We start from the raw sequence: 17,295 nt of genomic DNA, 5'->3' as shown, positions 1-17,295 counted from the left end.
ATTTTCTACGCCCAAGAAGAATCAATTAATAAAAGCAAATTTTTCATGGCTCCCTGTATAAAATTCTCACAGGATTTACAAAGTGTTACAGCTTTTCCAAAACCCAACCTGGTATAGTTCAATGAAAACACAATTCCTATAACTCATTCGTTCGAACGTAATGAAATTGTTCGGTAGGACTGTGCTCTAAATGCTCCTTGATGGTAAGATAAGTCTCTGCGAAAGGAGGAGAGCCGAGTAGGGACGTCTTGTGTAAACGAAGCCGTCGGAAAATGTTGGCCGAATAAACGCAATCGGATTAACCGCCAAATGTACAGAGACGTCGACGGCGGTTGGCAGCGCGCGGGATTAATTGGTACAGATAGTCAGGCCAGCGGAAGACTATGACGGCTTAACTAGAGTGCGCCAGCTCCCACGGAGATCGGACACCAGACAATCCTTCCTGGCCGTGGTAGACTTTACACGCCGATGCGAACACCAGATATTTCGGACTTGCACACTCGCTAGGCGGCGTACACGCGATAAAAATAATAACGGCCACGATGACATATTTATTGCGGGTAATTTTATAACGCGCGAACCTCTTATCTTTCCAACGTACAAATTTGCAGCGGTTCTTTCGATAGGATCTCTCCCGTTGCGTGGCTCGTTAGTATCAGCCGGGTCGAGCGTCTTTCGATGGAAATGAATAGAAGTGTATCGCTGAAAAAAACTGGAGCAAACCGCGGTTTGTCTTCTTCAATTATCTAGATCCCTGTTCTCTGTCCTTATCACGAACGCTTCAGTCGCATGAGAACGTTTTTAACCCTTAATTAGGCCCGCTCCGTCGTCTTTTACGCGCACCACTTTCGCAAGAAATTTATAAATGTTTCTCAGAGAACGTTACTCTGTCCCCTTCGTGTCGTGTATCCTGTGGTCAAATCGTCCTTGCACAAATTCAGTCCGTGGCACAAGAATCTGTTATCAGATTTTTCTATTCTAATTTAAGAAAATATTTTTGTAAGTTATCGTCGTCCGCGGCGATAAAATGAATAACGATAAGTGGCAAAAAATAAATCTGTCGAGAAAGTTCGTAAAAAGCATCTAGCTTGCTCTAAATTTATCTAAAGATAAAGTTGGCTTGAAAATAAAGAGGATGCCAAACGTCTACGTCGAAACGATTAATTTTCTCAGATCGTTAATTTTATTTCGAGCAAAAAGAGCGTATATATATCAAGAGCAGTAGCGATAAAAAAAAAATTTTGTTTCCTGCAACAATTTGAAAGATAATCAACAAGTTTGATCAATCTTACGTTCTTCGAAGAACGGAGCAGAACATCAGAGAGCGTTGCTCCTTTACTGAATAAATCGACAATTAAAAGCAATGGTTGATATAAATTGCATCTCGAGAACTTTTTTTTAATTTAAAAATGTAGCTAATTACAATGGCGTAGAAAATGCGTAACAACATTAAGCACGCCTAATTAAAGGTTAACGACGAAACAAAAAACACGTACGGTTTGACGTAGGCGAGGAATCGAAAAGAGGGAGAGGGAAAGCAATCCGTTTCGCAACAAAGTGAAAACAATTAAGCCTGTACACGAAGCGGATCGTCGACGAATCGGCGAAGAACGCTCCGAGGTCCTCGACTTCCGTGCGAAAGCGCAGCTGAAAAAAATCCTCTTTCAACGAGGCGTAACCTAAAGACCGTACCCCGCGAGGATTTTCAGCTAAACGACCGTTGGCTAATGTTCGGCGTGGACGAGACCTCTTGCACCCGGTTTCTACGCCGACGACAGTCGCATTAGCCACAGGACGAGGTTACAATGGACCCCTCTGTTTTTCACGCTCCATCGGGATGCCATAGGGGGCGGGTACAACAGGGGTGCCCCTCTTGGTTCTTTCGCGCAGAACCCCCTACTTAGCGGAGAAGATTTGTGAATCAGACTGTCGCGTGCGAAATAAATAAAAAATTGATAAACGACGGAATATCTCGCCCTAAACTGTCGCTTCGATCCTCGTTCTCCGTTCATCGAGAACGCGATTCTTGAAAATGATAAATTGCTATCGATTCAGGGTGCATCACCGAAACTGGAACGCTTAATTGACTCTGTTTGGTCGAATGATTTCTAGATATAGAAATAAATGCTAGCAAAACACAAAATTACCGTCGTTCCTGGGTTAAGCCTATAGAGATACGTTGATAATTGCTTGACCTACCCTCTAACGTAAGTTTCTTTCTTTTCTTTATAAAAATACTACGTATTAATACCTTTTTAAAGATCTATAACGAAACTGTAGTCTAAATTTACGTATATTAAACTTTGAAAAGCCCAAAGAATCTTATGAAGCTTGATGGTCGCTCTGCGTATTTCGAGGCATCCAGGGCAACGTTGTCGTCGCGAAAATTTGTAAAATTGCATCGCAGATCGTGCGCAATCTTCCTTCCAAAGTCAGTGAAAGGTTCGACGGTAGAGACCGGTTTTGCACCGTCCGTGTCACGCTAAATCTCTGGCGCATTGTTCGCGCCCCCTCTTTGCCGTCACGATTTTCCATTGGCACCCCTCGAAACTCGGGCGTACAGTCAACCTCCACCCCTTGTTTCATCCTCCCCCTCGGGTTTCGTGATCGCCGTGCAACGTACATATCCGTTCAATCGGGTCTACGACAGTTACGACCCGCGACCCGGTGCACCCCACGACAACGCGTCGGTATCTGGCTCGTCATCCTCCCGCGATCGCCCCTAAATTTTTTCCATCCTTCTGCCGCAAAATCGTAATAGGTTTTAAGGTCTGGCAAGTGAAAGAATCGACTTGGAATACCTCCCGCCATATGCCCTGCCGAGGGGAACTTTTCCAACTTTTACTTGCTAGGCCAAGCAGTTTGCATGCTCAAAATGCGGCAGCGGGGACTTTTGTTACTGGTACCTCATCCCTTAGCCAACACGATTCTTTCACTTGCCAAACGTTACGTGTTTGCAAAATTTCAGGAGTTCAGGAAACCGAGGAACCTCTCACGGCGAGCACGGCTTTCTCGCTTACAAGATTCAAAAGTCACGCAATGAATTTTCCAACTTTTACGGTTATAAGAAATTCAGGTGCACGATGAAAAAATGAGAAATGTTAAAGAGAAACTATAGCGTTCGGCCACGTTATTTTGTCGTATAAAGAATAGATTTTTCTTTCGCGAGAAATGCTAAAATATGGAATCTTCTCTTTTTCCCGTGGACCTTTGACCCTAGCCCGACGATCTCTGTCTATTCCAAATCGTACGAATCGTATGTTGAAACGGTACGCTAAGAATTGAAACTCGGGATCGTTGAAGATTGTTACGCGAGATGAATTGCACTCGTTAAGGGTGGAGAAATCGCTTTCGCCACCGTGACGTTTCACCGCGTGATATTTCACGCGGCCTCCGTTGATCAGATATGATCGACGATCTCCCGTCGCGATCGGCGTGATTAACGAGAACGATTAATAATTAAGATCCTCGAAGCGGACTCCCTAAAAAGCCGCGGGCTTTTCTCTCGGCTCTGGGCCGCCGGGAGCGTCGGGTAATGGCAATTTACCGGTCCCACGGGGCCAGATAACTTCGTATCTTCCCGGTAATCATTTATTCTCTCAATGGGCACGATATTACGAAATTGAATTAGATAAGCGGCTACATGTATCTTCGGCGTACGTGATCGCGTGCGAAATAACACGTCGGGCTGTACACGCGTCATATTTCGCTGGTCGACGATACGTTTTTTTAACTTTCGGTGGAATGCGTATAATTTTATCGCGAACTTTCATCCGCGAGGCGCGTTGCGTGTTAAGGAGTATCCGTTTTCGAAGATTTCCCTCGCGGCGTCCAAGTCGAGACCGATGTTTCTATTAAAATTTACAATCGATAATACCCTCGTCAGATGCTCGACAGAGGCGACCGAAACTGTCCACCGGAGTATCGCACCCTGGTAAATTGACCCTCCGTCGCTAAACACGTCCGTTCGACGTTCACGGTCAGGGTGCGAGAGCCGTGCAGGGATTGGATGTTTCATAAAGACCGACGTCGCATTAAAAGCGAAAACGGAAACAACCATGAAGGCAGCTTTTCGTTTGAAAGGAGACGCGCGCGTCGGTTCTGCCCGTCCGCTTTCACAATTCTTAATCATCGTTGACAGATTGCGTCGATTAGTCATCTACCGTGAATTGAGAGATATTCGGCCGCCCGCATGGACGAACGGCCGCCATTTATCGAAAATTTATCCTCTGCCGTCGAACGGGGTGAGTTAAGCTATTCTCCAAATAGAAGCTTCTATGCTCGATAGTTTCGATAAAATTTAATTGTATTTTTATTTTCGTTGAAATTAGATCGATTTATATGTTCGCAAGTAACGCAAAGACTTATTGAAATTATAACTTTACGTTCGTTTACCTGTCCCCGTGGCGTTTGTTCGACAGCCACTTTGCTTCGCAAATAAATTAGCAGAGACGAGGCTACCGGCGGAGCTTATTAAAATAAATAAACTCGCAGCGATGTTTGGACAATAGAGGTCGGCTAAACAGCGAGCGTATTGAAACGGAAACGTGTACCGCAAGTGTCGCCGAAAGTACCAGTCCCGATATTGGCCACGTGGGCCGGACGAGGAGAATGTTTTGTTACCAGCGTGCGATCCGCGCCACGTGCCGGAGATTAATGTGTTTTGATTTTTAGACTTCGTATTATAGCCGGCGTAAGCCTTCGTTCTCATTGTGCGGACCGTGCGCTCGCACCACGCCGCCAAAGTACCGCTCTCCATAATAGTCGAGCTGGCAGGAAGCACGCGAATTCTGCAGGACGCCCCTGGAATGGCAATCGAATCGATCTCTGTTGACGTTTCGCCCCCCGTGGCTTCGGCTACGCCGAGGCCATTTATCGCGGAAAAATAAGGAAAGAACGATACCGCGCCGCACGATCGATCCTGCTGATTCACCGAAGGTGCAAAACGTTCCGATTCCGCGCAACAGAAACGCTACATGTTTTCCCAGCGAACGACCGTTCTCGTATCTGGCTCGTAATTCCGCCGGGGAATGTGTGTCGCGCATAATTATGCTAATGCCACCGCGCGTCTATATACGATTCCTCTTCCTCAAATTGCTACATTTTTAAAAAGTTTTTTTTACTCGAAACAAAATATTTGAAAAATTCGTCGCGGATGTTTTTAAAGACGAAGCTTCTCAAACGAAATATACTATATTTTACGTAGCTGATTAAACGGCGCGTCTTCGAATCGCAAATTAAATCGTACGACAAAGCGCCAAGGGTTGAAAATATCTACGAATACTGAAATTATCTACTTTCATTGTGAACAGAATCGTGGTTGAGCCTGGCAACTTCGCTTTGGCTCTGGTTATTATAATGCTCGGAACCAAACGGTGGATAATAAGATTTTTATAAGGTCGCGGAGGATAGATGTAGTTGCGTAACGCGACAATTACGACAAAGCGAGTAGGAATCGCGGACGAAAGGGAAGCAGGTATTCGCACCGTTTCAATTTATCTCTGGTTTTTAACGTTTCGATTTAATTGACGGCACTCGAACGACAAAGAGGGGCTCGAGAGAGGCAGAGTAGGAAGAGACGACCCGATTAATTCCTTTGTCGCCTATCTGCCGGTGGAATAACAAACCTCTTCGGCGAACGGGAGTCGAGAGGATACAAGGACGATAAAATCACGAGGGTCCACGGAACGCCCGGATAAAAAGACTGTAAAGTGAGAGGGAGGGGTTGGGCTGACGGGGGTGCAAGAGAGGTCTGGAAAAGGGTGGAGGAGGCTCTGTGGACCTCCAGCCATCCCTTCATTTTCCGGCATCGGGCGCGCACGTCGGCGGAGGGAGGAATAGCAATTAAAAGTATCTGGCACAATCTTCGTTAAACTTCTTCCTCGTTCTTGGTCGGCGGAGGGAAGGCATTATTAAAACGTGCCGTCGGCTGCAACCGCTACACCACCTCCTGCTCTCACTGATTTCCCTTCCATCCCTCTGTCTCTACGCCGACGTGCACCCTCTCGCCGCGAGAACCGTCCTACGTTTTCGCTTCTTTTGCATAGAAAATGCCGCCGCTCCGCCGAATCGGGAGTTGTAAGTATCGCTGTTCAAAGACTCCGACATCTTCTTCGGGAACGGCGAATTTCGCTGGTTCGTGTCCCTTTTCTTCGCTTCCCGCTCGCCACTTTTTTTTCTCTCTTTTTTCACATCGAAGGAATCGTCCTTTTACATGTAAATTTTTCGTATATTCTCGCGAGCGAGCCTAGGACGTAATATATCGTGTCGATTGATAACCGGGATCTTCTATAGACTCGGACGCGTCGTAATTCCTTGATATTGGGCGTTAAAAACGGTGTCTACTTAGAAAATGCCTAGTACAAGTGACTTTTGTATTTGGGAATATAAATAAATGTATTTCCTTTGCTGTACACGATGAGTCTGAAAACTGTTCGCATTCTTGCGAGGCAAAGAGCTATCGTAGCTTTTTAAATCGTATTTTTGCATTCGTTGGTTATCAAAGACTAGTTGGTGACAATGGAGAGGACAAAAATGTCGGATAGTCATTGTCGGACCGGAAAATCTCGGTGATATCCCGTTGGCTTTCGCGGAAAATAGAAGCTGCGAAACTACGGCTCGCGGGGGCGAAACGTCACGACGGAAGCCCCGGTTTATCGAGAATTTTGAGAATGGTAATGCGGAAGCCCCGGGAAGAGACAGAGGGAGAAAAGGAAGACGTCGACGGGCGCTGGGAAGCCGAGAGGTTCGTGAAAGGTAAGAAAGGGAGAAGTTCTCAGGGTCTCTCCAAGTAATCCTGCTGCCGGCACGGAGGTCGAGGAATATAGGATGAAAATACCTGGAGTTAGAGAGGTCTTACTTCTCTCACCCCCTATCCACCCCTTCTCGCCGTACTCTAGCTGCTCGCGCCGCTAGACCGTCGCCCCAAATAAGACAGAAGTCGTCATATAATTCCACGACTAATTCTCGTCCCTATTAAGACCCATCCTGTAGGACGATTATTCGCTTATACAACACGAAACCGATAATACGCGGTCGCTCGACGGCTGTTTGCACTTTTCATCGTGTCCGGATGTTCCAAGGATCAAAGTCTTAAAGAAACATTATGGTTTAGCATTTAAGAAAGGTCCAATTCTTTTCTTTTATATTTTTAAATTTATCTTTTCGCTTAACGTCTTTGTTCGTCAAATACGAACGAACAACGTACGTGCAGAAAGTATGTCAAGCCGAGTAAATAATTCAGTAATTGTTAATTATAAATACAAGACAACCGATCGATTGCCAATTGTAATTCAAAATTCAATGGCAATTAAGTTTTGTATTTCAAATTATAATCGAAGGTTAATTGCAACTGCAATCAATTGCAATCGAAGGTTAATTCCGATTAATTTTTCAATCGATTGTAAATGTAATTGATCGATGCCCAACAGTGACGGGGATTGATGCATAAAGCAAGGCATTACTACGGTTCGGCTAATTGCATCCATGCCGATCAATCTTAAGCCTTACAACCCTAACAGGATTTGATCAAAAATCCCGTCGATCTTCGACGCGTGAAATACGAGCGAAAAGCTCGGAAAGATTCCGCTTATCATATTATATTGGTAAAATTGATTTTTCGTAACGCGAAGAAACGTGTTCCCAACTGCGTTAAAAGGTGGAAGCATCAGAAGTTTGTGGAAACGTTTCTCGAGGAAAAGTTCTCACGTTTTAAGGTAAGTTTCCGACAGCCCTGACGGAATAATTGGGCGATACCGCAGCAGCTTTCTCACTATTGCCAATCGTAAACGCGAGAGCCGTTTTCAACAACTGTGACGTAATAGTCCTCGTCGGTAACGTTCGTAGTAACGTCGACGGTGTAAAGTTTTGCCGAGAATTCTCGACGAGTACCAGCAATTACGGAGTAAAATCTTATAAAATCGTCGATCGTTTTGCACCGAGAAGTTAAACCGCGAAAATTCGTTAAAAATCCTTCGGAATCCACGGAGTTGGAACGGAAATTCCCGACGTAAAGGTAAATTAATTAAGAGCTAACGACACGATCGGGGCTTGATAACGCAAACTCGACTCGAACGCATCGTCGGGCACTCGAGATGGAGAAAACCAAATACCTACGAGGGGGTGGCTCTGCCAGCTCGACCGAAGGGAGTGGGTAGCGGAAGAACGAGAAAGAATTCGTCACGATCTCGTCTGCGCTTGCTTTGTCCCCTGCTTTGATTTCTTCTCTTCGGTGCTCCACGGCCGAGAGAGAGAGAGAGAGAGAGTGAAAGGCCCGAGAGACTGAGAGGGAGAGACAGGGAGAGGAGACACGAAATGGAGAGACACAGACATAAAGAGAAAGAGGCTTTAGCTGGTTCGGTACCGGGAGAGTGAACGATATTTACATGCGATTTGCATACTAGTTGATCCCTATTGCTTCCATCTCCAACGAGCCAGCAGGGGCGGCGGACCTACACCCGAACCCTCCGTCATGCCGCGCCCTCGTCCTCTTCCACTTCCTCTCGTTTCACGATTCCACGAGTTTTCATCTCTATCTGCTTCTCCCGCCACGAGAGTATCTCCTAGCGAAGAGGAACGTAGACGTTCGCACGTTCTCGTGAAGGCGCGTAAGCGAAACCCTTCACGCTAAAGCGAACCGGAGCAGGGCATTCGACGTTCTTCGAATCCTCCTCCTCGTTATCATCGTGTGCCTTAATGAAGTGCCCTCTTTCTCCCTTCCTCCATTTCTCTACCCATCCTATCCCGCCTCTCGCGTGCTCGTTCGTTTGTAAATACCCGGGAAATTTACGCTTCCGAGGAAACCGCCTCCAGATTTACTTTTCTCCCGCATTTTACCACGAGTTATCAAAATAATAGCCCGTCTGCCGGAACTACGAGCCTCGTGCAGAGAAGCTTGATACGACTTACACCCGCCAATTGTCAGAAACCGGTCTATTTACTATTAGAAATTGGGCATCTATGGATTCTTTACCATTTATTCGCAAGTATCCCTAACGGAAATTGACGCAAGAAACGAGTCAACGTATTTGGACCAGATAAACGAAGCACGAAGATCGTTTTGCGAACCGCGGAAGAAAGCTGGCAAGATGTTTCTGGATTTCGGGGCCCCGGGGATCCCGAGGATTAAACGAGGCTGGCGAAGCGACGTAATCAGGTCATATAAATGTGGCTGGCTAATTGCAGATAGTCGGTTTCACGGGCGACGCGCCTTAAGGAGTCCGCAGAAAGGTAAGACCACCGTGATCTCGCGTCTCCTGATGGACGGAGAAGAAACGTAAGGGGAGGTCTTGCTGCTTTCCTATCTCGCTACCAAATGGGGCAGCCGAATTAGCCCGGGATAATCAAGTCGGGAGAAGAACGTGGAAGGAGGGCAAAAGCCACCGCAAACGAACGAAGCTTGTTTCTTCTGCGACGTAAAATCGGTCGACGAAACGGGTGTGCGGGAGAAAACACGAGAGTCGTTTGAAAAGTTTTCATATAACGCGAGCCCTCGTTTTTCCAGGACCTGTTTATCGTGACGCGTGGTCGTTTCTGGACCCCATAGAATTTCGGAACGAACGCTCCGTCGATTGCTGAATTGGAAACATTATTGGCAACCGAGTACCAGTCGAAAGATAAAAGAAAAGCAAGGACTGATTAACGCTCTGTAATAGATCTTGTAGCAGATCGTTGAATTTATGTTAGAGAAACAGCTGAGACTGCGAAGATTAATGTAGAACGTGTTCACGACATTATTCGCGATCGTTTATGTATGTCGAAAGTGAGTGTGCGTTGGGTACCAGAATGCTCGCGTTGTTCAACATGCAACGTCGTGTTCGATGCTCTCAGGAATCTTATCGATTTCTGTTCGAACAAATTAGATGAAATTATTTGGTCTACGATATGCACTTACGAAACCTGAATCTATGTACATCGTCGTCTAAATAGTAGAAATAGTTCACAATTCCTTTTGATGGCATAAAACTTTTCCACGATAAATGCGCCCGGTAGAATGAATATATTACCCTCGGTGAAACTAATTTTCTATTACCTCGAACCGAACAATTTTCGAACAGCCCCCGCGAAACGCGGCAACGAAAAAGAGAAACTGCCGTGCAATTCGGTTGCTAATACTTTTATGCAGATGGAGAACACTCTCGAGCGACGTGGCGAGCGTTGGCTACACGCGAGATCGTGTTTAGAGGCGACGTAGCGGGACGAAGTTTTCTTTGCACCTTAATTAAACGACGCGAGAAAGAAAAGAGCGTGGCTGGCGTATACCCGGGGACCGTTCTAAGCACGATTCTATCCGTTCGGTATCCCATTTTTCGTCCGCCACGACGGTGGCGGAAAGGGGAGAGGGTTGGCGAGGGAATCTTTTAAGAAAACCGAGCACGGGTCCATCCAGGAGCAGAGAAGCGATTGATATCTGAGCGCGCTGCCACGTGAGCTCCCGAAGCACGCCGTCTAATTAACTCCGTGACTGGCTGACCCCACGCGACCCTGGGCTCGTTGCATGCCTCGATGGCGCCTGTGTGCTTGCACATGCACGCGTCCGTCTACGTGCACACGTGTTGCATCGACTCGCACACCTAACGGACCGCCGTTCCGTCGTAGATAGAGACATCATCGTGCCACCGACCCGCTCTACACGTTAACCTTATACGGTCCTCGGCCGCAGAAGAGAACCCTTCCTCCACCGCGACGCTGCACGAACACGCTGATGCACGAACTCGAAGACCGCTGCATCGAAACCGCAGGACCGCGAGGAATGCACAAAAAATTCTTTTTTTACCGATTAAACTGCTCTTTACGATCTACGAAATATAACTGCAATAAGTACGTCCAACGACCGACTATGCCTTTCAGCAGATCCGTAGGACATGGACAAGTTCTCCATCTACGTCACTTCTCATCGCAGATCTAGTCTTTGCGATCTAGACCGGGTTTAAAATGATTTTATACGAGAGACAGACGACCTAGCAATCAGAACATTCTTCTGAATTTCACTTTCATCCCTTCTGCTGAAGGTGCTTCTTTTACGTTAGCCTTCTATACTCGAATGAAAGATATTGTACAAGCGAACGTACATATACAATCACTAATATTGATAACTTGTAGAGTATCGTGCAAGAGGCCTTGGTATAGGTTTTCGTCGTCGATGCATCAAAATTGATGATTTTTTTTCTCAACTCTTGGTGTGTCGATAGTTTCTAGACAAAGTGTCGACCATTTAAAGATTCCTGGTGAAATTAATCGTCGCGACGGACACGAGAAAACTGCAAAACTGCCCGGCTCTTTCGCACGATCTCGTGCAAACGAAGAGATAGACGTACCGCGCGCGAGCGCGATGCCCTCGGTGTTTCGTTAATTAAAATGAACGAACGAACGAGCTGGTTAATTTTATGCGAACGGCGAATCGGGCCGGCGTGCATGGCTTTCCCATTACCGCGCCCACCTCCCCCCGGTGTCGATTGGTCATTGGTGTCACAAGCGATCATGCTCCGCTTCTCTGCCACCGTCATTGCTGAATATTGACGTTGCTCCTTTCTTCCCCGCCAGAATTTTGTACCGTCATCGTCGTCGAACTAGTTTCAACGCGATAGATCCTCGATTATCCCTGTGTAACGGGGGTTCGTGTTTAAGACTGGAACTATTTGTCGAATTTTTATTGAATGCTCTCGTATATATTTTGAAGGATGAAATTTTTAACAAGAGTCGTTCAGAGAATTAAGTAATTTATAAATGCTCTTTGGAGTTTATCTCGCGCGAAGGTCCGCGAAATTCTTGAAAAGGCCTCGCGACGTCGAGACGTTGATTCATTCTCGCTCATAGCGGGAAAACGAGCGCAAAGCGGCATTTAATGTGCCCGGGTGTACAGTGATACACTGTTTATTGCCAGCAGCCCCGCGGAATTCTGAACAGGCGCGACGATACGCCGAACACGCCATTTTATTTCATCGCCACCCCAATTGCTCGCTCGTAATGGCGGATAAATCTTGATGAACGTCAAAAAACTAAGCAACGAATTCGAGTTTAATGGAAATAAATTTGATCCGGTGTCTCGTTGAAGTCGCCAATTACTCTCGACCACGGTTGCTTGTTTTTTTTGTCCATTAAACAGACTATTACAAATGTTATGCAAACGACCTTATGCTTATGCTTTCTACTTTTCTCTGCTTAAGTTATCGTACAGCTTTCTATATGGAAAATTTTATTTTATGCCTTTTCAGTTCGTGAGACGTCTCCTGGAAGTCGCGTTCGTTTAGGAAAATATTGCTTCAAGGACAGAAAAACCTGAATTCGGAGTTCGAAAAGATCTGTTTTGATCGAAACCGTCGAAATGAGAACCGCGACGCGAAAAAGTCCGTCGTTTCCGCGTGAAATTCGAGCTCGCGAGTTCGGAAAACGTTGGCGGTTGTGTCGAAACGATCGTTCGTATTTTTCGGAGAAATAAAAATTTAGTTAGCCGGTAGACTGAACGATTTCAAAATTCCGATCGGTCGCGACGAGGGAGCGCGCGCGGTCCACAGCCGGAGGGAGCAGGGGGGTGGTTCCAGCGTGGAAAACAGGGTGTGGCGCGTGAGAGCTGGCTCACCTGAAACAACACAACGTTTTCAGATCGCTGATCCCATAAGCGTCCACGTTTGATCCCTCTGTTGTTTTGCGAACGCATTCGCTTGCCTCCCGGTTAATTCGCGAAAAGCTATAACCGTGTTCTTCGACTCGACTGGAAACAGGCCTCGCGCTCGAGTACTTACTTGGCCAGTTCCCTCCTTCGACCATTGCCTCGAACAATTAAATATTCTTTTATTTATTACGCAAGATACACCTTAAATATTTCACTCATCGTCCGTAAGGAAAAATGTCAACGTTATTTCTCTGAAATAAATTTGTTCAAAGCCACTTTTTTTAACATGTGCGTATCGAGAACGTTCTGTAATAAATTGCTCGACTTGGGCAACGTGTCAACTTATTTAAAAAACGGTTTCGCGAAGCGAACAAGATTTACTCGACGACAAAGGCGGTTATTTTTTTCAATTGCGCTTTTTAGCTAGTGGCAGCGGGGAATTTTTTTTCGTGGGGGCGAGAGGGAGCGAAAAGAAAGGCGAAGTGGGGTGAGACTCGTCAAGTCATGCAGAATAGTAGAGATATATCGCGGCGTAATATGCAAAGCGGATCGGATGTACCCGGCGGGGGGTGAAAGCGGGAGCCAAGGGGTGATTAGCGGGACAAAAGCTGGCGCCGCTACAAGTGGAACCAAATTGGTAGAAAATTGATAATCAACCGCCAATATCAACCTCCATTGGGAACCGTGGGTCGTTGGTGCTCGTGAAGAGGGCAGAGGATTACGTAGAAACACGCGCGAAATATTTGCCTCGGAAATAAAAGGCGGAACGTTCCACGATATACGATTCCTCGTCGTTAGGGGCTCGGACAGACGCAATAGCAATTTTCTTGAAACAGCGAAACGCCGATCTGCCTACTTTATCGAATTGAATGCACGTTTTTATATATTGAAATTTTATGAATAATAACAAATATACTATGTCCGTGTTTCTTGCGTGTTTCTTGGAAAATTCACGCTTGGCGTTTTAAAATAAATTTCAAATAACGCGCGACACCTTGGAACGCGTTTAAAACTAATTTCTGGAGAAATTTACATTGTATTTCAGGAGGACGCGTCTACGAGGAGACCAAGAAGCTATTGAATAATCGACGAAGAGCGGGAGGAAGAATCGAACGCCACGGAAGAGGGATCAAACGCGTCGAATGTAAGAAAAATATTCGGGTAAGGAGTCGAGACGGCGACCACCCTGCTGTGAATGGAACACGTGTACGGTGTCACGTCTATCTGAAAAGTTCATCGTCACAAAGACCTCCTGAAAGAGTTTCCCAGAATGTGAGCTATCTCCGGGGTTCATGGTGGCGAGTGTGTAATCGAAAGAATTGTAGAACACTTTTCTCATGCAAATACGCCCGATGCGGGTCCGGGGAAGGGACAACGAACTTCTTCTTTGGTCCGCTTAAAACTTCCAACTTAGGTCCTTTTAAATTTAAATGATTTCCCCACTCGCTGGCGCAGCCGTGCGTTCCTCTTCCGAACGACTCTCGTCGCGACGTCGCGAACACGGCAACAAAGAAGGCCAAGGTGCGCGAACCGGTCGCCAGATAATTTTAGACAAATTTCACCCACCCATCCCACGTTGGACGAGCAAAAATATTGGGTCGCTGGGGAATTTAAACTTAAACGTGTCGTTAAAAGACAATTTTCCGGTAATCTAAAATGACGAAAAGAAAATTCGAAACTTTACGGAGATCTAGTTCAAGCGATGCCAGTAAAAAATTATTTTCGTCATCGTAGCTATATACGAAACTGTACGAGATATCGTGAAAATACTTGATTCAAAGTTGGTTGGTCTTCGATATCGCGTAATGTGACGAGAAAGAATTTCTGAGACAAACCGACAGTCGTGGTCTCGTTCGCGATACGCAGAAAAGGCAACGAATCGTTCGGATGATCCAATAACTTTGAAAAAAAAACGCTTTGATCTATCCAGGAGCGGCATTTCCGAACGTTTCCGTGCCACGCCTCGTTATTCCCGCGGAGATTTTACACCGGTCGTAAAAGCACGGGCGCCCGTGCTCGCCTCGGTTTAATTATTAAAACGAGTGAAATTTTCACCCCGTACGTAATAATAAGCGGTCGCGCGCGTATATACGCCGCGATAATTACGAGAACGCGCGTTGGAATCGTAGTAATGTTAAATATATCAGAAATTATCGCTCCGCCGCGCTCCCGGCTATCCAATGACCAGAAAAATATTTGCCCGTAACGTGTGTGGGTGGCGCGACCGTGATACGCGATCGCATTTGAAATTCGAATTATTATAATCACCGGCGAGCGATTAAAAACGAGAAAGCGAAGAGAGAGGGACAAGCAACATCTCCGTCGTTCGATGATATAATTATAAAGAGTTACATGGTAGGCTGCGTCTACGAAGCGAGCTTGTTAAATCGAAATTTTCATGCGCATTAAATTAAGAATAGATTGTAACGCGTTATAATATACATTCAACGTGTACGTTTCCAATTTGGTGCATAATAAAAAAAAAAATTAAATAACATCCTCTGATAAATAAAATATATTTCAATAAAAATTTGAATAAACTGTATTCTGTGTGTTTTCCGACGTAATCGTTTTTATATTTGAACACCGACATTTCAGAAACGTGCTTTGGCCTCGAAAGTCGTCCACGCCTTTTTCAATGTATTATACGAGCGCGTATTTTCTAAAATTTTCTTCGACGGAATCGAGAAACCGTAGAAATTTTTCTCAAGAAACGGAAACGAAAATTTGTCGAGAGATCTCGAGAATTCTCGAGCAGAATCGACATTCCGCGCGTGTTTCTTGCGGGCGTGAAAGGTCCTCTAGTCGTCGCGTACACCAGAGATTTCGGTATTAACACAGGACACTGGCATTAAAACGGGATTCTTTTTAATGGGGCGGCAAGCGCGTTAATACCGTGCGCGTCGGAATCGTGATTTCGCGAAAGACAGGGAGGAAGGGCAGCGCGAAGGCGGAGCTTCCGGTATCCGCGCGGATCCGTCCGTGCAGAGAGAACCAGAGCGACGAGGTAGAAGAGAAGAGTTATTAAAATGTAAATATGAATCGACAATCTGTAACCCACCGCGTCGCGTTAAGCGCGTGTGCGCTGCCGTGTAGATAAACGTGTCGCGAATATTCGGAAAAGCGCGCCGATGACGATCGCAAATAGGCTCGGCGTAAAACTTTTTACGAAGAACTTTTCATCGTCGACGATTCGAACTTTCCTCTTTCAGCTTTTCGCTCGATTCCTTCCGAGACCCACCCGAGATCGAGAGAGATCCGATCATTTATCTTTCAGAGACTCCTGGTGTATCAACCCCTTCCATTGCGATTTATTTTCAAGCAAATTATAATGAACAAAAGTAGCATATTTCAGTTTGAATTAAATTTCTCGATGACCGAGCTTGGCACAGAAAAATCATGTATATTATTCGTTTAATTAAACATTAGTTTAATAAGTTCGGTACACTATTAATGTGCATACGGTTCCTTACTTTCAGAGGAAGCGATCGAAATAGCATTCGCTAATTATTTAGTCCGATAGCGTGAAGATTCAAGCAAGAAGAAAAAAGGTAAACTTTGGTTGCGAGAGCAATTAATTACGAAGATTTATTAGTTTTACTTTCTAAATACAATGTTCCACTATGCGGTTATTTATAGTTATTAGATACTTATTTTAGTTAATCTTTGGTATGTTGTCCCGAGAGAAGCTTTTACCATAAGCCGAAACGTCGACAAATAAATCTTCCTCCTGAATTGTTTTAACAACCAAAACGAGTTTACCTTCTTTCTCTTCGCCATATTCGCTTAAAAAATTCCAGGTATTTATAAATTTAAAAAATCATAATTGTGTCGAGCGCATAAAGTATATTTAACGTTTCCGACGATTTGGATTGCTACCTCTTCATAACATTGGATTTAATACTGGAAAATTGCAAAAGGAAATACACGAATAATTACGAAACGGAAGAGAACAGAGATACATACAGTTACCTTAAATATGAATAAAACTAGACTAGCATTATTATGTAGATCCTGAATATTTCTTGTGTCGAGAATTAATTAAACTTATACGTATACTTATTCGGATAAATGTTGATCATTTTAGGAATATGAAAGGAATTCCTACATAATTAAATTATAGGTATCCCTGTCCGATCATAAACTTGTTGTGCCAAGACGAGGACCCTGGATTAATTAGCCCAACCTCCCATAGAACCTGCTACTAATTCAGGATATCAACCATGTCGATTTTAGCCAGTCGATTAATCGTTTCGATTCCGAGTTGAAAGCAGCAGGACCACGAAGATCAGCAGATTCGACGTTCGTTGCCAAAACCAGGGAATATTCCTCGAATCTGCTGGAAATAAAAATTCCTCGGCGTGTTCTGCTTCTGTTTTTTACGGCGACGGTCATAAATTTCCTTTCCCTGCTCTGCTTTCTCTCCGTCGACTGGCTTTACAGATTTATGGACTTATAGATTCTTTCTCCTTCTTTTCCGTCCTTTGGATCTCGCGAAGGTGGAACCTCTCTCCGGCTATAGCGAATCCTACCTCGACTTCTTCATCCCTCTTGTTTCCTATGGTTCTCCGCCACCCCCGACGAAGTCAGTCCTTCTTCCTTTCGGTTATATTCACTCGACCTGCGAATTATGCGGCGGATAAGTAAAACAGTGGATCCACTTGCCCCAGATACGCTTGTCTCTC

The 17,295-nt window shown here is 45.3% G+C and overlaps 1 long non-coding RNA gene across 5 annotated transcripts in view; it reads left to right on the top strand.

The window, feature by feature from the left end:
* The window catches only part of LOC143351899 (uncharacterized), a 259,623-nt gene extending 244,519 nt beyond the window's left edge, over positions 1 to 15,104 (top strand). For all 5 annotated transcript variants that reach the window (XR_013081831.1, XR_013081829.1, XR_013081830.1 and 2 more), the window contains one exon: positions 13,656 to 15,104. This is a non-coding gene — a long non-coding RNA (uncharacterized LOC143351899). The remainder of the gene's footprint in view (positions 1 to 13,655) is intronic.
* Positions 15,105 to 17,295: the final 2,191 nt, after the last annotated feature.

The sequence above is a fragment of the Colletes latitarsis genome, chromosome 2, assembly GCF_051014445.1.
Source record: "Colletes latitarsis isolate SP2378_abdomen chromosome 2, iyColLati1, whole genome shotgun sequence".
Taxonomy (NCBI): domain Eukaryota; kingdom Metazoa; phylum Arthropoda; class Insecta; order Hymenoptera; family Colletidae; genus Colletes; species Colletes latitarsis.
The sequence above is the reverse complement of the archived record's forward strand: the minus strand, read 5'-3'. Positions and strand labels throughout refer to the sequence as shown.